Source organism: Zootoca vivipara, chromosome 11 (assembly GCF_963506605.1).
Source record: "Zootoca vivipara chromosome 11, rZooViv1.1, whole genome shotgun sequence".
Lineage (NCBI taxonomy): Eukaryota > Metazoa > Chordata > Lepidosauria > Squamata > Lacertidae > Zootoca > Zootoca vivipara.
The window spans coordinates 62,464,509-62,482,942 of record NC_083286.1 but is presented as its reverse complement, the minus strand read 5'-3'; the positions used below and the strand labels follow the sequence as shown (position 1 = coordinate 62,482,942).

Here is an 18,434-nt window from a genome sequence, read left to right as displayed (position 1 = left end):
GGCTCAGTCGCCATAAAGAAGGCTGAGCACCAAAGAATTGATGCTTTTGAATTATGGTGCTGGAGGAGACTCTTGAGAGTCCCATGGACTGCAGGAAGATCAAACCTATCCATTCTGAAGGAAATCAGCCCTGAGTGCTCACTGGAAGGACAGATCGTGAAGCTGAGGCTCCAAGACTTTGGCCACCTCATGAGAAGAGAAGACTCCCTGGAAAAGACCCTGATGTTGGGAAAGATGGAGGGCACTAGGAGAAGGGGACGACAGAGGACGAGATGGTTGGACAGTGTTCTTGAAGCTACTAACAGGAGTTTGACCAAACTGTGGGAAGCAGTGGAAGACAGGAGTTCCTGGCGTGCTCTGGTCCATGGGGTCACAAAGTCGGACATGACTAAACGACTAAACAACAACAACCGCTTTCCACTTTGGTTTCTCCACAACCACAAACCCCGCAGGATGGCAATAAGGATCTAAGAAGAGTGTTGCCAGATCAGGCCACTGGCCCATCTAGTCCAGCATCCTGTTCTCACTGTGGCCGAGAAGATGCATGTACAGGAAAGCTGCAAGCAGGATCCGAACACAAGAGCGCTCTCCCCTCCTGCAGTTTGCAACAATTCATTTCCAGCAACTGTGCAGGCAGAAAACAGCCGTCCTAGCTAGGAGTCATGGATAGCCCCCCCCCCGAATTTGCCGAATCCTCTTTTAAAGCCATCCAAGTTGGTGTCCATCGCTGCCTCCTGTGGGAGGGAGTTCCGCAGATTAACAATGCGCTGCATGGAGGACTTCATTGGCCATTTGTCTTGGATGCTTTAGTTGAGATTCCTGCATGACCCCAACTCTACAGTTCTATGAGCTGCCCTTATTCTTCCCTTTGACTGGGGCTGCCCACAAATTGTCATGTTTAGCCATTCATCCTCCTCTCTGATTTTAAGGAGGCCACCTTACACTCTGGGCAGCTTCAAACGAAATGGACACCTCAAGGGGGCTGCTTATTGCTTTATTTGTTTCTGGGAGAGTGAGAGCGATGAACTACAGCCACTTAGCATGTGAAAGACAGTGTGGTGTAGTGGTTGGAGTGTCGGAAATTTCCTGGACTTTTATATGAGGGGTCAGAGGCCAGTCTCCGCTGGAACCAAACCCAAACGGCCTCCAGGGTCCAGAGCCTTTTGTGGTCAGAGAGGCCGAGAAAAACCAAAACCGGAGGAGTTTAAAGCAAAGGAATAAAGCAATGAGATTGCTAGAGACAGAGGGATTAATACTTAATCGCTGAAGGGTCTGCAAATATTTTGAGGGCCCTGACAACTCATGGGTGACTTTTGTTGTGCGCAGAATGCAATAAGAGATAAGATTAGAATCCAAAGTCCTTTTGATCAACAAGATGACTCTGAGAAGAGCAGAGCTTAGAGAGAACAAACTGCAGCCTGAGAAGCCATTCAGCAGTAGGGTCAGAGTTAAACAGATAAAATTCCCCCCCAGAGAAATGCTGCTCAAGGGTGATGTCCTCCAACCTCTTCCTGCTCCAAGACAGACCTTTCCACCAACGAGTTGCAGCAGCCCTAGCCCTGCTCAGCCATCGCCACACGTCACTGCCTGGGATAACGCAGAAAAGTTGTCCCTGCAGAGCAAACAGCTGCGGGATGCGGGAAGGAGCAAAGTGACTTCGGGAAAGAAAAGGAGAAATGCTGGTTGCAGAGGAATGAAGAGGCTGCTCCTCTTTTCACTTCTGGAGAGAGTCAGGGGCCAGGAGCTGATACTAAGAGAGTGAGTAACTGGACTACTGCAATGCGCTCTACGTGGGGCTACCTTTGAAGGTGACTTGGAAACTACAACTAATCCAAAATGCGGCAGCTAGACTGGCGACTGGGAACGGCTGCTGGGACCTAAAGGATCTTCACTGGCTCCAGTACATTTCCGAGCACAATTCAAAGTGTTGATGCTGACCTTGAAAGCCCTAAACAGCCTTGGTCCAGTATACCTGAAGGAGCATCTCCACCCCCATCGTTTACCCCGCACACTGAGGTCCACCATCTGAGCGTCTTCTGGCGGGTCCCTCGTTGCGAGAAGGGAAGCTACAGGGAACCAGACAAAGGGCCTTCTCGGTAGTGGCGCCTGCCTTGTGGAACACCCTCCCACCAGATGTCAAGGAAATAAAGAACTACACAACTTTTAGAAGACATCTGAAGGCAGCCCTGTTATCAATATGTTATCATGTTTTATATGTGTTGGAAGCTGCCCAGAGTGGCTGGGGGAACCCAGTCAGATGGGCAGGGTACAATTATTATTATTATTATTATTATTATTATTATTATTATTATTATTAGTCAGAAAGTTCAAATCTCTCTTCTGCCAGGAAGAGCCAGGGACGTTGGCAAGCCTCAGTCCTTCCACCTGCAGAATGGGAGGTTGTAGTGTTGGCTTAGCTTATGGCAGCCTTCGCCATCCTGTTACCCGCCAAATGTTTTAGGGGTGTTTGAAATGTTTCAAACACCCCTAAAAGTGTCAGTGCTTTCCCTTATACTCTAAAGTGCCAGATATACCAACAGTGTCTTGTGCATAAAAATAAAGTGCATTTTGAAGGAGCAGGGGAAAGTTCTGTGGCTCTTGTGGTTACCCAAGTTGGCAGCCCCGGGAGGCCTCTTCAACCAGCGCCGCATTTTGCCAGAGGGCATCTCTGGAAAGAAAGGTGCCAATTCCCACTTCCCATTCTTGCCAGCAACACCTCGGAGCCACCAATATGGAGCCCAGCCATTACCTGCCAAGGGGGCAGGTTTTGACCCAGAAGGATCCAGTTGCCAATCGCCAACCAAAACCCACAGAGGGTCGAGGTGCACAGATCTTCAGCAGGCACGAGAAGATGCTTCAAGCTCTCCATTGGCAGGAAGCGCTTGGAGTTGCCCGCCGCAACTTTGGTCTAGACCCAACAGCCGTCATTCATGCGCCTGGAGCCTCAAGGGTTGAGGACTGAGCAGATGTCCATGAGCGAGGTCAACCTCACCCTCGGCATGCTCAAGGTCGGATGGCCATCTGCCAGGGATGCTTGGGTTGAAATTCTTGCACTGCAGGGGGCTGGACTAGAGGACCCTTGGGGGTCCCTTCCAATGCTACAATTCTCTGATTCAGCAGAACATCTGAAAGAGCTCATGTGCGCAGACAGCACACTTCACAGCAAGCCTTTCCCCTTGCGGACCAACAAAGTCCGTTCATCGGAAGCTCAGTGTCATCTACTCTGACACAATGGTTCTCCAGGGTTTATGTCCAGCCCAACTTGGAGATTATTAAGTCATTAATTGCATCTATAGCACTCTTTTTTCTCCAAGGCGCTCACTCAGTTGACCCGCACAACAACCCCGGGAAGTAGGTTAGGCCGAGAGGCAGTGACTGCCCCCCCCCAACGTCAGCCAATGAGCTTCATGGCTGAGTGGGGATTCAAACCCTGGTCTTTCCCAGTGTCCTAGTTTGACACGCTAACCACTGTACCACACTGCCGGGGATGGAACCTGGGCAGGTGCTATGGCAGAGAGCTAAGGTCTTTCCACGAGATGCGGAAGGGACAATAGCCCAGAGAAAGAAAGAGACTGGATGCAGGTGAGTTGGGGGGAGGTAGTCAGGTTCTTAAAACCTTCAGCTGAAACACAGCAAGCTCTACTTGCGTTTCAAACATCTGGGCTACATTTAAAACCAGAAACAAAAAAACCCAATGTGGCGTCAAATATCCAATTTGCCGAAAGACAAGACGCAGGAGCAGGTGGTGTGGGAGACAATATTCAGCCTTTCCCATCTTGCATACTCTCACAAGCCGTGCCACTGGCTGGAAGGAGAAGAACGAAGATCCCTCTGGGGCATTCGCCAGAGAGTTTTAGGCCTGTAACAAATTAAAGCTTTTGTGGGGGACCATCAACTGCTTTTGGGGGCCTTTAGCCGATTAGCGGATTCATTAGCCCATTAAAAGAATATATTATAGTATTTCAGAGCAGGTGATACCCTGTTTCTCATATTTTAAGACATACCCATAAAATAAGCCATAGCAGGATTTTTAAGCATTCAAGGAATATAAGCCATACCCCGAAAATAAGACATAGTGATAGGCGCAGCAGCAATGCCGGCCGCGGCAGGAGGAGGAGGAAAAAAATAAGACATCCCTTGAAAATAAGCCTTAGTGTGTTTTTTTGAGGAAAAAATAAATATAAGACATGTCTTATAATATGAGAAACACGGTATATTGAGGACATTTCTATTGACTTAATAACACAAACAAATCACTTTTATTGAGCGCATTCCAGCAAGCAGGTCTGGGGCCCATTTGCTCTAATGGGAGCACCAGGCGCATTGGGTTGCATGCGCAATGTGGAAAACGCAAGTGACGCAACGTGTACAAACTGGTGTGCACTTAGGAGGCAGGGCTGACTCTGCCCCAATCTCCACACATCACGTGCACATGGACTGTTTGGTGTACACATCCCAAACATGCAACGTGGGACTCACAGAATCTTTTTCTTCTTCTTCATGTCATAAGCTGCCTTGAGCATGGTTCGAGCTATGGAAAAGCGGCATACAAATAAAATTACGCATGTATGCATTTAAAAAACACACACCCAGTGAAGGGCACTAAGCCTTTTCCAGGGGGCAAGACAGTGTTCCGATGTGCAGGCTCTGTGCGCTCAGAACTATGACCCATGGCACACCCTCATGTTCTTTGGACACCTGAACAGGACTCTAGAAGCTTACAGTCAGTGGACAATGGGGAACGGATAGGGTCCCAAGCTCAGCTCCTGCCAGCAATACAAATGTCTTGCTTTTAAAAACTATATCTCTGTCCTAAAAACCTTTAACAGCAATTTAATAAACGCAGCCTCATGATTAACATGTTTAGTGGCTCAGCTGGGAACAGCGCACACTCAGTCGGGTAAGCCCACATTTCCTAGACAACGTTAAACAAACAGGAACAAAGGGAGATGTTTGGACGGGGTTCCTGCTGTGCTAGAGACCTCCCTTCTGTTTATCCACCCCGGCTCACAGCCATCCTGCCTTCTGGAACTTAACACCCTCGCACACAAGGACATCTCTCTCTCTCTCTCTTAAAATCCATGCAAAAATCCAGAAATTGCAGCTGCTTTCACCAGACGCTCTGCAAGACGCTTCCACATTCCCAGGCCTTTGCAAATGTCACAGCAACGACTCACAGGGCACCTGCCCCTACCCCCAACAACGCGGAATCGTTTCCGTTCGTCACCAGTTGCCATCTAAAGCATGCACCGAAACAGCAAGGAATGCATGCAGTCGATTGATGCACCTTGCAGCATGGCTGAATGTGGCTCCCTGGTGAGGGAATGCTTGGCGGCAAATCTGGGTTTGCTGTTTTGTGAAATGGACTTCTTCATGCAGTGCATAGTTAATCCTTGGAACTCTCTCCTGCAGGAGGCAGTGAGGACCCCCCCCCCCCAACCCGGATGGCTTTAAAAGATGACTACCGGTAGGCAAATTCATGGAGAAGGAGGGGACTCTAAGTGGCTTCTAGCCAGGATGGCTGTTCTCTGCCCTCTACAGTCGGAGGCAGCAATGCTTCTGAATGCCCACTGCTGGAAAGGGCAGGTGGGAGAGAGGTCTGTTGTGATCAAACCCTGTTTACAGGCACCTGGTTGGTCCCTGTGAGAACAGGATGCTGGACTAGTTGGGCCATTGGCCAGATCCAGATGGCTCCTCTTCAGATTATGACAGGAGAGGCCAGAAGTCACCTTTCTCAACCACAGCAGTTCTTGAAACTTTTTCACAAACCACCTGAAAATGGCTGGTGGCTTTGTTGGGGGGGGGGGTTGAATTACATTTTTTTTTGGAGTTCCACATTGTAGAATCAATCCAGGTTTCACTTCCGAATTAAATATGACAAAAGGTAAATCAATTTTGATTTTCTTTGCAGGGGGTCCGACTAGGTGAGCCTTGGGGATCCCTTCCAACTCTACGGTTCTATGATTCTAGGAGTCGCTGCCAGTCAATGGTGTGGCTCAGTTGGAAGCTCGGATCGCTCAGTCGGTAGAGCATGAGACTCTCAATCCCAGGGTCATGGGTTCGAGCCCCACGTTGGGCATAAGATTCCTGCATTGCAGGGGGATGGACTAGATGGCCCTCGGGAGTCCCTTCCAATTGTATGATCTATTGTTCATTGTGGAGTTGCTTCCTCTGTTCTTAGAGGCCATCGGTCACTATTTGAGCATCTCTGCTCTGTGACATACACAGGGGGCCACACCAATGGGGAGCAAAATGGCAAAGATCCATAACCGAGGAGATCCATTTGGAGGGGCACTAAATTTTGGCCTTGCTCAGTTACTTGCTGAATACACAGGTAACATCTGACCAGTCACAGAGGAGAGGGGACCTGACAGGTGGCAGCTAAACTTCCTTAACCATCTTGCAAATTAAGAATGGTCGCAAGGTCTCGCAGTCCCTGAAGGCAGCGGATGCCTTTAGACATTTCTTTTGCCTGTCCTCCCACAAGAGATTATAACCATTTAAAGCGTGGAGGCATAAACCACAGCTGTCAAGGCATTGGCTGCAGTCCAGGGGAGTCAACAGAGCAAGGCCAGAGAATGTCTGCCTTTCCTCAGGGGTTGCAGCCGCAAAAAGGGCTCCAAGCTTAGACCTCAAGCGGTTTCTCCAAAGCACAAGAGGATCCTCCCACCAAAAGCATGGGGGGGGGGGGGAGAACGGGGCCGGGAGCAGGTCTGGGCGTTCTGTGGAGTCAGTAGCTAAATCAAAGATGTTTCTTTTAAAAAGCCAAACCCCACTTAATCTCAGCGCTGGCTTATCTGCAACAATTAGCGGCCTGGCCAAACAAGGGCTCCTGGGACATTCAGAAAATGTCTATCCGAAAATGGAATATACAAAGAGAAAGCAGTGTTGTGTAGTGGTCAGAATGAGGGACTAGGGGTCAAATCCTCACTCGGCCATGTAGCTCACTGGGTGTGACCTTGGGCCAGTCAGTCCGACCTGTCAGCCGGACCTACCTCACAGGGTTGTTGTGGAGATCAAATGAGGCAGGGGAGAACTGTCTGTATGCCGCCTTGAGCTCCTTGGGGTGGGGTGGGGTGGGGTGGGGTGGGGGGAGAGACAGGCTATAAATGCAACAAACAAACAAACACCATATTTTTTATTTAAACAAATTTAATTTGCTTAATTCCAGTTTTAAATTTCTGTATGTTTATACTACTCCAAAATCCCACAGACCCCTTGGACAACCTAAAAAGACAATGGGAGGATAACATAGGATATGAAATCAACCCTACCCAATGGACTAGAATGTGGTCGAAACCCCCCTTCAAATCTATATCAATGAAAAGAAAAGAACTCTCGTTGAAACAAACTTACAGATGGTACCTGACTCCAAGGAAACTAGCACTAATACGTTCAGGAACCTCATCGAAATGTTGGAGAGGATGCACCTCCATAGGCACATATCTCCACATGTGGTGGGAGTGCCCTAAAATCCAAACATTCTGGATGACATCCATGCAAGAAATCTGTAAGATAACTAAGCAAGTGCTAGATATTACCCCAGAATTGGTTTTACTAAATATCTTTCAAGATAACAACACTCACTCAGATCACAAAGAACTTATAATCCACCTATTGTCAGCAACAAGAAACATTATAGCCAGGCACTGGAGGGACCTGTCAGGGGTAAGCATGGACCAATGGTACCAAGTTGTATGGGAAACGGCCCTACTAGAAAAACTAACCAGTAAGCTGAAATTGACACGCGGACAAACAGAAGAAGACACCTTCACCCCAGTATGGTTCCCCTTTATCACTTATACAGCCCAACAGGACAACAACAAAAACTTACCGTCAGCATACAAATCAATATGGCTAACCTAATCAAAACATCCTCCCTCCCCACTCACACAAGAAACTGAAGATCATCACAGCCAACCGCAAATGAGCAATCGCACCCAAAGACGAATCCCGACCTCTCTCACCAACAGAGAAGCACGAACAAACAACAGAGAACCTGCACAAACCACGCGGACGCTGAACCCCTACACATATCACGAAAAACAGAGACATCGGCAATCCACCACACCCAACTCCCCATCCCACCCACCTCTTTCCCCCTTACTCATAATGTCTCAACAAGTAAAATTGATGTGTAAAAATGATGCATGAGACACTGCACTACCTTTGTAACCCACGAAAATCCTTAATAAAAATAATTATATAAAAAAAATTCTGTATGTTTTACAACAGGGTTGTAAATTCTTAGTGATAATTTCAGTGTTTTCTCTTTTTGTGAACTGCTCTGATGGGTTTTTTTTTCTACAATCAAGCGGTATACAAATTTAATTAAGCAAATAAACAAGCAAATAACAGGTGCCCCCCCCACCCATCACCCCCCAAAGTGTGAGATAGGTTTGGCTAAGATAGCAATTGACTCCCAATCACCCAGTGAGCTTTGTGGCCAAGCAGGGCTTTGAACCCAGGCCTCCCTGGTCCAAGTTGGGCACTAACCACTGGGCCACATTGCACCATGCATGGTCTCATGCTCAGGCTTTGGTGAGTCTCCAAGAGGAGAGGGTTCTGACTTTGCTGGCAAGCGAATGGGCGAGTCAGGAATAGCCTGCAGAAATCTGCAGAGACTGAGAAGGAACATGGGGGAAATTAATCACACAGGTCCATCGCCTCATGATTTGTAGTAAGAAAAGGATTCCCAGCCACAACCACCCCGCCCCTTCTAACTCAGCTGGATGGCCTAGCTGCATCTGTGAGGTTGCATTTTCTCGTAGTACATGCAAGAGCAACAGAAGTGAGAGATGGATTGTTCAAGGTTCGAGTCCTACACTGCCAATAATTCAGTAAATGACCAGCCAAGTCCCACTGTCTCTCTTTCTCTGCCGTAATTCCCCACCAATGAAAATAGGGCCTACCGTACAAGCTTGTGATGAGGGGACACACACTCCAAAAGATTGCAAAGCATTCTGAAATTTAGAAGTGCTGTGTTGCTGTTTGGCTCACTTACTGGAGCCACCTCCAGATGAATCATATTCAGTCTTTCTTGGAGTCAACCAGAGCCTGAGGCGAAGAAGGTCTTATCTTGGAGAAAAGGGGTGGCAGGATTTGTTTTACTGCATCTATACTCCGCTTTTCCTTTAAGGTGCCCAAGGTGGGATGCCTGGTTCTCCCCGCTGCCACCATTTCATCATCACAACAACCCCGTGCAATAGATCAGATGTTTGTGGGAGGGGGGGGGTATTGCTTGTTGTTGTTTTTATTATGTTGCATTTTTATACTGTATTTTTAAGTTGTGAACCACCCTGAGTTCTACGGATGAAGGGTGGCGCTGTGTACAAATTTAATAAATAAAATGAATAAAAATAACCGGGCTCAGGGACACTGACTGGCTCAAGGTTACGCACTGAGCTGCATGGTTGAGTGCACATTCGAACCCAGGACTCTGCAGTCCTGCTCTGACCACTACACCATACTGCCTCACACAATTCTACCACTTTATCCCCTAGACCTTGAGCATGGGTAGGCAAACTAAGGCCCGGGGGCCAGATCCGGCCCAAACTGCAGACGGTCCAGGATATTCAGAAGCATTGCTGCCTCTGACCCTCCAGCCAAAGCACAGCCACCTGACTAGTCCTATCCATCAACAGCCCCTCTCCTCCTCTCCCTGGCAAGAACCACCTTGGGTGCTGCTTTGCTGCCCCATGCCCCCCCCCCCAGGGTGCTTGAAGGACAAGGAGCCGGGAAGGCGGGCAGATCAGCTGTAAATCAAGGCGGCAAGGCTTCCGATAAGGCTGAGGGCGACGGGAGAGGAAACTTGGGCGGCTTCCAATATTCTCCGGCCTCGGAGGGGACGGATGGCGGGCTGAGTCACTCGCTCCCTCTCCCATTCATTCATTGATTCATTCATGCTTCATAGGAGAGGCCAAGGGAGCCAAGGCCTCTGTCTCTCCCTCCCCGCCGCCGCCCCCCCATTCCAGCTGCCACAGCGAGAAGATTTTATTACAGCAAAGAGAAAGTTGCTTAACCGACGTGCGTCGCCATCCCTTCTTCCCATCCCGACCACCCTGGACATTCCCATGCGTGGGAAGAGCGGGTGCTATGCAGGGTCACCACCAAGGGGGTGTCACACACACGTCTGGGTCATCTCCAGAGCAACGGCCCAATTGGAAGCCCGCCGGGGCAGATTCTGCATCCTCAAACCAGTTCTCCCTTTCTTGCCACCTGCTGCTGCTGCTGCCAGGCCTCCCTGCTGGCCCCTCTCCCAAATCTCATCAAATCACAGAATTGCAGAGTTGGAAGGGACCCCCAAGAGTCATCTAGTCCACCCCGCATGCACGATGCAGGAATCGCAGCAAAAGCATCCCTGGCAGGGGGCCATCAGTCAAGGGCACTTCTCAGCCAAAGGAATGCAATTAATGATTTATTGTCAAAGATAACACTTAACAGTTGCTTCTACCGCTCTGGAGATCTGGGCACGCCAGCCTAGCATCTAAGCAGCTATTCCCAGGTCCATGCTCTATGGAGAAGTTGCAGGAACTGGGAACCACTCCCCCCTCCACCAGTTTATGTACCTTCCTCCGACAGTCTGTGCACACATAGCCAGAGACTATGCCTGCCTGCATGGAAGCTTCCCCTGCTCTTCCCTCTTCAGCTCTCTCCTGGTTCTGGGAGACAGGGGTGCTGGAGAGGGTGGAGAAGCACTTCACTTGCCTGGCCTGCCTCCTCCTCCTCCAGCTCTAAAGCTTCTCCTGCCTCTGATTCTACCCTCCCCACAGACCTCTGCCCCCGTCTCCTGAGTCAGACTCCAGCCCGCCTTCTCCCAAGGCATACTCGCCAGCGTCCTGCCACCATCCAACCAAGAATCTCCCATGAAAGAGAGTCCAGTTCTGGGCATCACAGTTCAAGAAGGATACTGACAAGCTGGAACGTATCCAGAAGGGGGCAACCAAAATGGTCAAAGGCCTGGGAACAATGCCTTATGAGGAACGGCTTAGGGAGCTGGGTATGTTTAGCCTGGAGAAGAGAAGGTTAAGGGGTGATATGATAGCCATGTTCAAATATATAAAAGGATGTCATATAGAAGAGGGAGAAAGGTTGTTTTCTGCTGCTCCAGAGAAGCGGACACGGAGCAATGGATTCAAACTACAAGAAAGAAGATTCCACCTAAACATTAGGAAGAACTTCCTGACAGTAAGAACTGTTCGACAGTGGAATTTGCTACCAAGGAGTGTGGTGGAGTCTCCTTCTTTGGAGGTCTTTAAGCAGAGGCTTGACAGGCAAATGTCAAGAATGCTTTGATGGTGTTTCCTGCTTGGCAGGGGGTTGGACTGGATGGCCTTTGTGGTCTCTTCCAACTCTATGATTCTATTAGAGTCCACCACCTTCGCAAGGAGTCCGTTCCACAGCCAAACAGCTCCTACCTCCAGCAAGTTCTTCCTAAGGTTTAGATGTGCCGGCTTGGGTTGATGATAGTTGTGATCCAAAACATCTGGAGGCCAGCGGAGAGATTTCATGGCTGACAACTGCTGCTAGGCCTCTTTCACCACAAACTCATCCCATCCTGAATCTGCCTGCGCTATTGGCCATCACACCTGGCAGCCACAACCAAATTCACAAGTTGCGAAGGCATAAACTGAGTGCTTTCTTGTTCTTAAACTTTTTAAACGGGGAGCCAGTTCACTGTCCCTCAGACACTGTTGGGGGCCGGACTATAGTTTGAAACAAATATGAACACATTCCTATGCACACTGCGTGGTGCACACTTTTGTGGTGCACAAAAAAGGAAAAACAATACAATATTTAAAAAGAAGAACGGTTTTAATCATAGAATCATAGAGTTGCAAGAGACCACAAGGGTCATCCAGTCCAAACCCCTGCCAAGCAGGAAACACCATCAAAGCATTCTTGACATATGCCTGTCAAGCCTCTGCTTAAAGACCTCCAAAGAAGGAGACTCCACCACACTCCTTGGTAGCAAATTCCACTGCCGAACAGCTCTTACTGTCAGGAAGTATTTCAATGGGAAGCCTGCTTTTGGCTAATGAGATGGTCAATATCTCCTCCCACCTGCTCTGCCGGGCAGTGGAATGAGGCTCCCCGGCCCCAAAATGGCCACTTCCCAAAGGGAAAGCGGTGGGCGGCCGACCTCCCCCCCCCATCCTGCGGATGCCTCACCCGAGTCGCTCGTCTTGTGCAGCGCAGCCAAAGGAATTCTCAGCCACAGACCAGAAAGAGAAAGAACGCAAAAGCGCCGGCGCACCTGCTGTGCGTGTGCAGTATCGCATCATCCCTCCTCTTGCACATGCACCGCCCCCCCTCCCCGCAACCAACCAACCACTTGCAGTATCAACGGATGCCGGGTGCACAGGTCACGCTCACGCACGGGACACTGTACTTCCTTTTGCCATAGACCCGTTAGACAGCAGCAGGTTCTGCAATTGCCAGGCGGGCCGGGTTCAGGACCCTGGCGGGCTGGATCTGGCCCGTGGGCCATAGTTTGAGGTCCCTGTCTTGGAGTGTCTCCCCACCTCACCCCCCGAGCCTACAGGCATGAATTTCACCCTCTGATCCAGACGCCCAGGAGGACCCCGCTCTTCATTCTGTCCACACCAGATGCAGAAAGTGCAGGTGCAACACAGATAGGTAGCAATGGACCAGAATAGCCACAGGTGACTCACATCACAAGCTTAAGGAGCATTATGCAAGGAAATGCTCCCTTCCCGAGCTCCATATCCAACGGTTCAGACAACTAGCAAAATTTCCTGCAGTACGAAGGGGTTGGAGAGAGGAGAGTGGCGTCCGATGTCGCCATCCTTGCAGCCTGGCAACAGACAGACAGACAGACAGACAGACAGACACACACACACACACACACACACACACACACGTACATGTGTGATACATGTTGCTCATTCAAGGAGGGAAGGCCTTTAATCACACAAGAGGAGGAATTCTCCACCCTTGGAAGTCTTAGAAGCACATAAGGAGCGCCTGCTGGATCAGGCCAGCAGCTCCTTTAGTCCAGGATCCTGTTCTCACAGCGGCTGACCAGATAGATGCCTGTGGGAAGCAAGCAATGAGGGCATGAATGAAAGAGCCCTCTCCCCTCTTGTGGCTCCCAGCAACTGGACCAGTCAAACCTCACATCCTGAACATCTCCGTTTTGGAACGTTTCAGCTTCCGAACGCTGAGAACCCAGAAGGAATTGCTCTGGTTTTTGAACATTTTTTGGAACCCGAACGTCCGACGTGGCATCTGCTTGAGTGCAAGAAGCTTCTGCAGCCCATCAGAAGCCGTGCCTCGGTTGTTGAATATTTCGGAAGTCGAACGGGCTTCCAGAACAGATTATGTCCAACAACTGAGGTTTGACTGTATTCAGAAGCATTGCTGCCTCCAACTGTGGAGGCAGAGAATACAGCTCTCTTTTCCATTAATTTGTCTAATCCAGGGGTCAGCAACCTTTTTCAGCCAGGGGCCGGTCCACCGTCCCTTAGACCATGCAGTGGGCCGGACTATATTTTGAAGGGGAAAAAATGAATGAATTCCTATGCTCCACAAATAACCCAGAGATGCATTTTAAATAAAAGGACACATTCTACTCATGTAAAAACAGGACCGTCCGCGGGCTGGAGAAGGCGATTGGGCCACATCCGGCCCACGGGCCTTTGGTTGCCTACCCCTGGTCTAATCCTCTTTTAAAGGCATCCAAAGTCTTGTGGGAGTGAGTTCCATAGTTTAACTATAGGTGATTTTTTCATTCCCAGGACCTCTGCAGCATTTCCTCCTCTACTGTACTGACATTCCTTACTCTGGGGCCACGAAACTGAGCAGGTTGGGTTGCCTGACTTTGCATTACAAGGATATCAGGGAATAAAACCCAGGAGGGGGAAAAAGGAGGCACAGAAGGAGCAGAGCAACGGACCGAAGCCCAACCCTGACAGGCTCCACAACTCCACAAGGTCCAAGCAAAAGCAGTTGTCTCTGGGAGAGGCGTGGAATAAAGCACAGGGAAAGAGAGGCTCTGCTCCCACCAAACAGCAGTGGGAGCGAATCTTGGGCACATGATTATTGCCCTTTGGAACTCCCTGCCTACTGATATCAAGCAGGCACCTTCACCGTATTGTTTTTGGTGCCTACTAAAGCCATTCTTGCTTTGACAAGCCTACCCAGAAGCTCAGGAAGTTGATGTGAGCTTTAATCTGTTTGGGTATGTTAACGTTCTGCAGGTAAACGCCATGAATTTTTCTTGATGGTTTTTATCTTTTTGTAAACCTCTTTATGAGGTTGTTGCTTTTGTACAATCAAGCGGTGCACACTTATTTCGTGAAACAGGTAATAAATAAGCAAATAAATGATAAATAGTATTACTACTCAATTCCCTTCCCCAAAACTCTTGCAGGATATGAGATCATAAACCTTCCCATTTTGGAGATGAAAGACACAGGCTGAAATGAGCAGATCAGGCTTGAGGAGGGTTGTGGCTCAGGATTGGGGGGTGGGGGGCTGGAGGAAACTCCCAAGGGCCAGACGGAGACCCCTGGGGGCTGCATTTGGCTCCTGAGCCTGAGTTTCCTCGGCCCTGGAATTGACATGCAAAATGAACACCTTGTGACTCTTGGTCAAGTCCTAAAGTCCACAAAGGTTGGACCACACACAGACACTCCTTAGGTCAAGACTCCAGCCAACTTCTGCTCTCACTTGCTGGCCATTAGGGCTCTTTATCGCCAGACACCAGATAGCCTTGTGGCCTGCTAGCACAAAACCCACAGGGTGCAGTGTGTCCTCTATGGAACGGCAAAGAACCATCCAGAAAACTCTCTCCCCACTCCCAGACCTTCTTCAGAGGTGAGTGGGGGTCCAGCAGCGGACACTCAAAGATGCCTGTCACCGAAAGACAACCCGTAGATCTACTCTTGAACCTTCCTCCAAAGCAAACAGCCGCCTCGAGATCGGGGCCACGCTGTGTCCCTGCGGCAGCCATGACTCCTGGCGTGCACGGAGAAAGATTTGCACGCCTGTGTGTGCACAAGTAAGTCACAGGCCTGGAAGCCTCTCGGAGAGATTTGCAAGTGTTTGTGTCTTGAGTGAAGGAAGGAAGGGAGCAGATCTCTAAATAATTGTGTCCTCAGAGTTTACCTTTTCCTCTGCAGTTCCCATCACAATAAATAAAAGACGAAGCATTTCTCAATTCCAGAAAAAGGGGGGGGGGACGACATGGACTGTCTGCTAAGCGGTGTTTTTGTTGTTAGGGCTCAGTTGCTGCCCCTCCCCTTCTGACAGTCGCACCAGGGACCCAGAGAGTTGGCTGGCTGGCAAAAGGCCCCCCCCCTTCTGCTGCGTCTCTCCCCCGCCCCCTCCCTTCCTCCTGCCTGGCATTTTACGGGCAGTGAGCTGCCTATTTCTCTCTAGTAATAAAAGTTGGGTTGCCAGCTGCAGCTGCTGAGCGGGAGATGGGGGGGGGTGGAGAGAAGGGGGGGAAGTGGCTGCTTACTCTGCAAGGGCTGCTGCCAGGGAGGTTGGAGAGGGCAGACAGGCAAGACCCCCAAGGCCTTTCCGGGGTGCAGAGCAGGGGCTCCCAGGGAGGGGGGGGGCAGAAAAGAGAGAGAGAGAGAAAGTCTCCTCCCTCCCCCCCCTCACGCTGCGGCTTCTGCAGAGCTGTTTACGGGTCCTGCCGGGCAAGAAGTTGGCCTTCTCCACTGCGTCTGGCTGGCCAGGACGGCGTAAAGTCCTGCCAGGCTGGGATTTCCATCACCCCAAAACTCCATTCCAGGCCACACGACAAGTCCAAGATAAAAGGCCAATGGGGTGGGGGGGGGAGGAGAAAGGACTTTTCCAAGGGGAGAGGCGTCTGTCTTGCTCTTTTATGGGTCGGGAGAGGTGGAAAGGAGCACGCTTGGGGAGGGGGCATCTCTATCCGGGACGGGGGGTGGGGGCTGGCTTGAAAAAGTCCTGCGTCTCCGAGAGGATATCAGCCCGTCTCTTGGCGGCGACACGCGGCAGTAAATAGGCAGTGGAAAGTTTTTTTTTTCCTGGGAGGGAGAGTCTCGCAATGTCTCTGCCTCCGGACCGGGGGGGGGGGGGGCGTTTGGACATAACTTTCAGACTGGGGGCCTCCCTTAGGATGGGGAGGGGGCTTTTCCTTGGGGATGGGGGGGCAGAAGGAATGATGGCTGGCTGACTGGGAGGAGAAAGCGCAGCCGGGGAACGCGACGCGCGCTTGGAGAGGTTCCCGCTTCCCCCGGTGCGCCCATCCCGTCGCCGCGGGCCTTACCTCGTCCTCCTCCTCCGTGGTCCCGGGGCTGCTAGGCGCGCATGTTGGCCGCGGCTGCCCGCGCTCTGCTGCCTCCGGCCGGCCGGCGGAGGGTGCCGGTGTCTCGGCTCGGCTGCCTCCGGCTCGCTCGCTCGCTCGCCCGCGCCGTCCCGCCCCGCGCTGCCGCCGCCGGCGCGGCCAATCCGGGCGGGCGAAGGCGGCGTGTCTGGCGGAGGAGGGCCGGCCAGTCCCCGCGGAGCGAGCGGCGGCTCCTCTCCGGCTGCCTACCAACTAGCTGGCTGGCTAGCTAGAGGGGAGCCCGGACGGGTGACTGGGCGCCTTCTCACGACCTGCGCCCCGAGACGCGTTTCCGCGGGCGGATTGACCCGGGGGCTTCCAGCCCGGGCAGCCCTCCCAGCTGGCACGGAGAAGGGGGCGGGGAGACAGAGAGCGCATCACGCGTCGGAGGAGGAGCGTTTCCCGACGCGTGTTGACTTCACGCGTGGAAAGGAACGTCGGAACGCGGCCCGGCGCGAGCAGCGGGCGGCAGCAGCGGGCGGAGGGTGGTGCGATTAGAACTGCCCAAGCGAGGAAATGAAGGGATCGGTTTTGGGGGGTCCCGGCTGGTCTGGGCAGGGAATCTGCGACTCTGGGGAGATCGAAGCCCCTTCCAACTGGGGAGTTCTTCGTTTTTTGGGACGAAGCAGCTCTTTGCTCCCGGGTCGCCCAGAGACCTCGAAGCGAAGACGTGAGGGGGCTCTTCTCTTGCGCAAGCCCGCTGCGCAGGGGCCCAGCTCTCCGAAGCGATCCTGGGCTTTTCTTGCCAGCCCTTCTTCTCTTCCAATGGGATTGCGCGGGAGAACATCCCCGATTCCGTTTTCTTCTCTTGGTTTATTAGCAGGCCCTGGAATCAGTGGAGCAAGCAGCCCCGTCTCCCCGAATTTGATCTAATTGTAAGGTAAGATAGCTGGAAATTGAAGCCTCTCACTTTATCTTCATTGGAGAGACCCCAAAATGAGGACAACCGTTGAGAACTTTCAACCTGAGTCAGGGTACAATCCTTAAATCCACTGGGGAAGGAATGATATACAGTATAGGCCAGGTATCCCCAAACTGCGGCCCTCCCGATTTTTTGGCCTACAACTCCCATGATCCCTAGCCAACAGTACCAGTGGTCAGGGATGATGGGAACTGTAGTTCAAAACATCTGGAGGGCCGAAGTTTGGGGATGCCTGGTATAGGCAGACCAGCCTTCTTCCCCCAACCGGGTGGTATCTATATTTTGGACTACAGTTCCCATCAAGCCACTGTGGTAGCTGGGGACTGATGGGAGTTGTAGTCCAGCGCATCCCAAGGGCACCGGGTTGGGGGAAGTCTGACTTAAATCCTGGCATGGAGAAAACAAATAGAGAACAGCTTTTCTCCCTCTCTCACACTAGGATGGAATCTAGACATGTATTAAAAACATTGTGAAAATGCTTTTTAAAAAAAGGTTTTTGAAAAAAAATATGTTGAATTTGCCATAGCTCACCATTGCCATCTAGTGTCACATTTGTATAATGCACTTTACAACACACTTAAAACGTATTATTTGGTTATGTTTGGCCTTCGCAGCTGGAGGCAGAAATGTTTTTGAATACCAGTCGCTGGAAACTGCCGGAGGGGAGAGTTGCTCTTGTGTTCGAATTCTGCTTGTGGGTTTCCCCTTGGGGCATCTGGTTGGCCCCTGTGAAAACAGGATGCTGGACTAGATGAGCCACTGGCCTGATCCAGCAGGCTCTCCTTATGTTCTTCAATTAATGAGACTTTTGGAGTCAACGGAGGAAGCCTGAGAGCTTCTCAAGCCTGGCAAAAGCCGAGAAGGGCTTGGCAATCCACACACCAGGGTGGGTCATTGGGTTGCAAATGGTATTTTTAATTTTGAATCACTTTTCTAATTTCCGGAACTTGACATGTTGGTATTCTCAGGTTTTTTCAAAGCTATAAATAGCCCCACTTTCCCGTGTCTGTGGAAATACCAATTATCCTTGTTGGATTTTCCATGGGGCGGGGGAATGAAAATGGTGCCAGGCAGCAGGCGTCCCAGACGCAACTGGTTGGCCATGGCAAGAGCAAAAACACTGGACTAGGTGGGGCCCTTTGGCCTGATCCAGCAGCCAAGACTTTTTATTCCAACCAGAAAAAAAAG

General features: G+C 50.9%; 1 protein-coding gene and 1 non-coding gene across 2 annotated transcripts in view; one reads left to right on the top strand and one right to left on the bottom strand.

Moving 5' to 3' along the window:
• Positions 1-16,388, bottom strand: part of IL11RA (interleukin 11 receptor subunit alpha) — a 122,487-nt gene extending 106,099 nt beyond the window's left edge. Inside the window, exon 1 of the mRNA XM_060280406.1 lies at positions 16,268-16,388. The gene's annotated coding sequence lies outside the window, so the exon portion shown is untranslated. The remainder of the gene's footprint in view (positions 1-16,267) is intronic.
• Positions 6,007-6,079, top strand: TRNAE-CUC (transfer RNA glutamic acid (anticodon CUC)). Its single transcript has one exon. It is a non-coding gene; the product is annotated as a tRNA-Glu (tRNA).
• Positions 16,389-18,434: the final 2,046 nt, after the last annotated feature.